The following is a 6,807-nucleotide window of genomic DNA, read 5'->3' on the forward strand; positions in this document are numbered from 1 at the left end:
GTTTGAGTATACACGCTACTTAATTTCAATGTTAACGACACTTTCTGACAATTGCAGAAGTAGGATTTTTGTAATTGTAAAACCTTTGAGTGCTAAGGCCTGACGTTTTTTAAAACTCGTAACATAGAAACGGGACTGTAAATTTTATTCGGAGGCCCTTTTCCAAGTGATATGAATGATGTCAACTTTCTCGATGGAAGAGTGTCCAGGTGTAAAGTAATTTTGAACTATCTTATTTATGCTATGGTTTTGGGACATTAAGATCTTCAAGGCTAGAGATATCACAAAATTACGATTATGTGGGACACAGGAATCAGGCCAAACAATAATCGAGTTGAGTAGTTGATGGTACTTCAAGATAACTCTAATAACTTAGAGGACACTTGCATTTGCATCTCTGCCGTCAATACATTCTGTCCATATTTTATAATATGCCTTTTTATCTAACGAACAGTAGGCACGAAATGTTTCTGTATTGTTTTCGTCATTCCTTTGACGATGATGCTCTACAGTAAAAAGAATCCTTGAGAACGAATTTTAATATTTTCTCTTAAAAAGGTTTGTGCATCATCTGCAATTCGTGATTTTCTGTGTACACCTCTCTTGTCTGTGAACTGTCATGAAACCACTCAATTCCTCTTTATTGTTCTCTCTTCATGTAGATGTTGATGCCTGTTTTGAACATTATTTGAAATGAAATATTATTTAACACTGATACTCATCTGTCATAATGTTGTAAGAATAAATATAAACAATAAAAAAATGAAAATAATTTAATTATACTGACCCAATCTTGTAGCCGTCCATCTGCATGTCCATGTTCAAAACACATTGCCACATGTGGTCAAGGCGCTGTGTCATTGGTCAATGGACGTAGGACGTAGAATATTTTGGTTCTGATCAATTTAATGGTTTTGAAGATGGAACAGATAAAAATGATTTATACCTTTGTCTTTGATTATTGTCTCCATAACTTTGTTTTGTGGTGAGAACTGATTGTAAGAATAACAATGATGTATAAAACGCATTTTTACTTTTTGTAAAATTGGTACAGAGACCATTAGTTATGGTTTTCAAGCGACGAATCTTTGTAAATTGACCTTTGACACTATATTGTTCTTATCATATTTACTATTAGAGTTCCCAATCAGAGCTTCCAAAAAGCATTATTTGAATGAAGCTCTATAATAAATAGTGACAATTCACATTGGTACCAATTGTTAGCAGACCTAGTGAACTTGAAATAAAAGATACCACAGAGTTTGCGTCATCTGTTTCATATTTAGATATTTTACTGGAATTAGACATTGATGATAACTTAACAGCAAAACCTTATGATTACGCGATGGCTTCAATTTTTCTATAGTCATCTTTCCTTACTTATGTAGCAATATACCTTCATCACCTGCATATAGTGTTTCTGTTTCTCAATTTATTCGATAGGCAAGGGCATGCTCTTCGTAAAAACAGTTTCTTAGGCGAGGCAATCTACTGATAAACAAGTTGATAAAAGAGGACTATCAACAGTCTCGTTTGAAGTAATCTTTTCGTAAGTTCTATGGTCGATACAACGACCTTGTAAGCAAATACAATCTTCCACTGGGTTGCATGCTGACTGACGTTTTTCATACTAATTGTTAGACCATAATTAAGCACCTAATTGTCTACTGACTTTTCCGGGTTTTTTCCCGGTTACGACAAAGAGCACACGACGGGTGTGACCGGTCAGCAGAGGATACTCACTCCTCTTAGGCACCTGATCGTACCTCTATCTATTTGGAGGTCCGTGTTGCTCTGCTTTGAATTTGTATTTCGTTTTATGGATTTTTGAGATGGTTGACGGTTTGTTATTGTCATTTTTTCATATATCATTTATGTTAATGCTGGAGAATGACAGAAATAAATAGACATAAATAGGCTCTCCAGTTTTCACAACGGATGCCTCAGAAAGATAATGAGGATTTTTTGGCCTAATAAAATATCAAATGTGGCAAAGGCAAACAGCGAGAACATGAAAGCTTTGTTAATAAGACGGAGATAACAATGGATAGGGCATGTGCTAAGAAAACCTACCGACAACATCACAAGAATAGCACTGCGATGGACACCAGAAGGGGAAAGGAAACCCGGTCGACCCAAGAACACGTGGTGAAGGACCGTGGAAAAAGAAATGAAGGAACACAAATTTACGTGGGGGAAGGTGACTCAAGACAGAGACAAGTGGAGGAGTCTAGTACATGTCCTATGTGCCCCCAGGCATAGCAAGGACTAGGTAGGTAGGTAGTATTTATGTTTCAAAGACCCATAGAGAGTTCAAAACTGCAAATAAGAAAATAAAAGATATTATTTAGAAGTCTTTATTTCTTTGTTATAAAATTGAAAAACATTCTGCCCTGGACATTAGTAATATCCGCCATCTACAACATATATATAAATATAACATGTACCATTTGTGTGTCTGCGTTTTATCTTGAATTAATGTGTTGTTATCGTTATTAAAAGCATAAGTGGAAGTCAGTAGAACATGATAAAATGAAAAAAAAACTTACGAGAGAACTTTTTACAGCAGATACCAAAGTGGCCATTAACTGGGATGCATTGTCCAAGATAGCACTTCCACCACGTATGGGCACTGCACGTGCCGACTTGTATTTGTCCAAAGGGACACTGTTGAGTCCCCCAGGCTGTAACAATTATCTTTCATTATTATACAGTGTTGACCAAAAATTGTATATTAAATCATTTAAGAATAGGATAACATAATTACAATCCCATTTTACATAAAACTAGTATCTAGTTGATCTAAAACTTGGTTTTTCTTTCATTAAACTGACGTAGAATAGGGAAAAATTAGTAAGATGAAAGAGAAAGGTACTCACCCTCAGAGGTCAATGCAAGACAGCACACAAGGAGGAGAACGGCTACAGCCTTTGCCATCATGTTTTGTACAAGTCGTTTCGTGGTCAACAAAACGGTAACATCCTTCAGTACATACAGCGTTATTTATACCTAATTTAGACAAGGTCACCCAATCGCATTTGGCCATAAACGTCAACAAGAGCAAATGCTGTCAAATTTTGATTAAACGTAGATGGAATAATCATTACCCAATTCTAAGAAATGTGGAGGTGTGGAACGCATTGCTACGTTTAAAATTGTTTCTTTTTTAGCTTACCCGAGTCATTGGCTCAAGTAAGCTTTGTCTGTCGTTGAAAGGACATGGTCACGATATTGGTAAAAAAAAATTCTATTTTTATGTTTACAATTATTCAGTTAGGCATTTTTAATAGGCAACTATAATTTGAATGTCATTGCGTGAACCCTGAGGTCGACGCAGAAAATATATAAGCGAGGTTAAACCGGATGCTAAGGGGAAAATTCAGCCTGCGCATGAGCTAGCCTGGTTCCTGTGCGTAATGGGTAGCTCAGTGAACCAGGCTAGCACACGTTTATCTTAATCGGGATCGGGATTCCGTGCCATATGCACACATAAGTTCAAAGGCGCTGTAATTGTAAAGTTGTCGGTAAACAGTACAGAAACAAAGTACTCCTTTTAAAGAAATGATTGGCATGTGATATGAACTATCAGTATTATGAAATAAGTTAATGTTATGCCGAAACTACAACATGCATCAAATAGCATAATTTGCAATGTTTAGTTGTTTTCCGAATACACATGTAACTTAACTTTACTTTTATAGTAGGTGAAGCTAGAGTACTTCCCGATTAAATTTTTTTTAGCATTTAAGTATGATTGAATAATTATGTCACTGTATAAAAGTTTAAATCTCAAGAAAAATGCATCAAAATACGAAATTTTTAATTTACACAAAGCTATCACTGCATAGTTAACAAAGTAGTGCGAATCGTAATGTGTGCGCAAATGGTAGAATTCACCGAATGCCTGATACTATACATGCAAACTTAATTCATAGATAGATCATAATTATTTTAGAAGTATGAACCCTTTAAATTCAGAGATAAAAAGTCAGGGCTATACATACATGTATACGTAATAAAACGTACAAATTTATAATTAGTGGTGAAAAGCAGAGGGCTAGAGTCGGTGGATTCTCCGATAATCTTAAGGCTTTCACGTTTTTGTTGGAAACACATGCAAATGGTCCACCTATTGTAGTCCTTTTTTAAAGGACAGCAACTTGTTTGTTGAGTTATAAGCGAGTTACTCTGGTGCAAGCATAATCATGTTTATTGGTAAAAATTCTTAATTTTTAAGTATAGATGTATTTGCATAATTATGTTATACTTACATGCACACACAAAAAGATAGTTCCGGCTATGGAGTTGTCAATGTTATACAAAATGAATAAATGTTTTCTGTGTGTTTAGCCAATCATAATGCTTGTTACAAATAGAATTTAATTAAACTTTGATGAATGTGACGTCTTTTTGTTATGATAGATTTTATTAAACAGTAACGAATTTAAGGTATTCAATTTTAATAAACTTATATTGAACAGTAATGAATTATTTTAAACATGTCAAATATGTATCTCTGGATAACAACGAAAGTAAAAGGATGATATCGAAACAATGCACATGATGGATATAAGTGGACAGGTGTCAGACCGTTCTGTTCGTTCATACGCAAAACAGATGGGGGAGAATGCGCAAAGGGTGATTTGTAACATATATTGAATAGCTGTGTAAAATCTGATTTTGAACCAGCACCAAACCATCGCTGTGAACCCAGTCTACCCGCAACCTCAAGCCAAACATTCCAGATTTCAGGCTGCACCTCGGGAATTAGTAGCTAGCTAGAAAAGAGGTATATATTACAGGAGGGGAAACTATACATAAAATACATAAAAAGTCCTTTACTTGACAACTATGATTGTAAATCGTATTTTAATCAATAAAACCGCCCGAATATTGAATAAATCAAGAAATATTGATTGCTTATTTTAAATTTCCGCTGCCATTGAACTTTAATCTATGACGACACACCATCTATTTCGACTTGTTTTAACAACATAGCACCAATATTAGCTAAATGTCCTGATATTTGCTATAATCACTGACAAGCTCTGGCATATATGGAACAAAATCAATTTGAGACTGTCCTTTTGCCTTTAACTTTCCGCTAAAATTACAAACCAATGACGAAAGTAGACATATGTGTACATGTCAAAATCCAAATGCGGAGGGCTAGTGTCAGTAGCCTAGTTGTGGGAATTTTCAACAAATATGAAAATTCATAGAAAACTTCTACTGTCGTTATTTCACTATTGTTAAATCAGCTGATTGTGAGTGAATTTAAAATACATCCCGATGTTGATAAGGCCTAATATACCTTTTTAGTTTAAACAAAGAATTACAAAGAATTATGACTTCGGTTGAACATTTTCTCGGGGGTCATTTTTAATCGGGCTTTCCAACGGAAAAATCCGGTTATTGAAATGGTGAAAATGGCAGGCAGGCGGCTGCCAAAAGGGTACCCTCATTGTACAGATAACTCTTCTTACAGTTTTCAAGATAGGAAGTTCTTCTTTTGCAGGTCAATTGTACATATATCAGAGGTGTGCATATTGCTAGGATTTTGATTTCTGGTAATTTATGAAAAATACAAGCTTTTGAACTAAGTCATTTTTTGGCAAAATATTACATATAAGGTACATGTACTCCATTTCACTGGATTCGGTAGGTAGTGATTATCAATTCAGGATTGGCATGGATTATAGATAGTTAAAAAAAGAAAGAAAGCCCGGCTTACTGTCACATTTACAGCTTTTCACTTGTTCAATATTGAAACAAAATGCGTTGAAATACGATTCTTAAAATTGTTCTTTGTAAGCTTATATCATTTTGGAATTGTTTTCTTTAAACCGTTTCTGAAAGCAACAAAGTTAACAAATAGAAATGTTTATCAGCAATAACAAATTAACATCTGTCATATCTTTTAAAATGCCAGTTGAGTACTTCTGGTAAGGCATAAACTATCGTTTGATCCATAGTAATGTGTACACTGTATGTGTTAACCGCTGAAAGATGGTGTGACGTCAAACTATTTGTCAATGGTTTGTTTTGTTTTTTATACAAAAGAGTTCTACATTTTGTCAGCTTCCGGTAAATGTCAGGGAATTAGTTCCTTTTTTTAACTTCAAACGTGCTTAAAAGCTTATAATTATGTATTTTATCTTTAATGCAATATGACTAATTAAAATCGTTTTTACTATTTTAGTATTCCAAAAAATGAAATTTTACGACGTTTAAAATCAGTACACTTATGCATATGTTTACATGGAATCTTTATAATTTACAGCCTTCATCAAGGTGTGATCTTTTGCCTTAAAAACTCATTTTACTTTTACTGAAATATATTTTTTTCATATGTTCTATTTTGATTGAAACTGAATAAAATTTGCACAATAATACAAACGTTCTGCTTATTTCATTCTGCCTAGATGATAGGTTACGACTATGAAAAAATGTAAGAAAACAGACATGGAGATTGCTGGTTTTACCTAAATTGCACTACATGTAATGCCGATTTTGCAATTTAAACTGCAAAATTGTTATGTGATTAATGCTCTTTCTAAGTTTGAAAATAAAAAATGATTAATGAGCGACAAATGCAAGTCCGACCTAAATATTCATTCAAGAGGCCTATGGGCTACATCGGTAACCTGACCAACAATGGCCATAAATATAATCAAGCAGCTTTATGAACTTAAATACAACATTAGGTAGATAGAAAATATATCATCAAAAAGAAACATTGCCACATAATCCTTTGTTTAGTCTTACGCTCCAGTGTGCCGGATAGTTATGCCGGTGCCAAGGTGG

General features: G+C 34.4%; 1 long non-coding RNA gene across 1 annotated transcript; it reads right to left on the reverse strand.

Moving 5' to 3' along the window:
• Positions 1-2,343: 2,343 nt before the first annotated feature.
• LOC105348667 (uncharacterized) lies at positions 2,344-3,034 on the reverse strand. Its single transcript, XR_903619.4, has 3 exons — positions 2,880-3,034; positions 2,550-2,684; positions 2,344-2,417 (listed from the first exon to the last, which is right to left on the reverse strand). It is a non-coding gene; the product is annotated as an uncharacterized lncRNA (long non-coding RNA).
• Between the last annotated feature and the right edge of the window lie 3,773 nt (positions 3,035-6,807).

This window comes from Magallana gigas, chromosome 5, assembly GCF_963853765.1.
Source record: "Magallana gigas chromosome 5, xbMagGiga1.1, whole genome shotgun sequence".
NCBI lineage: Eukaryota > Metazoa > Mollusca > Bivalvia > Ostreida > Ostreidae > Magallana > Magallana gigas.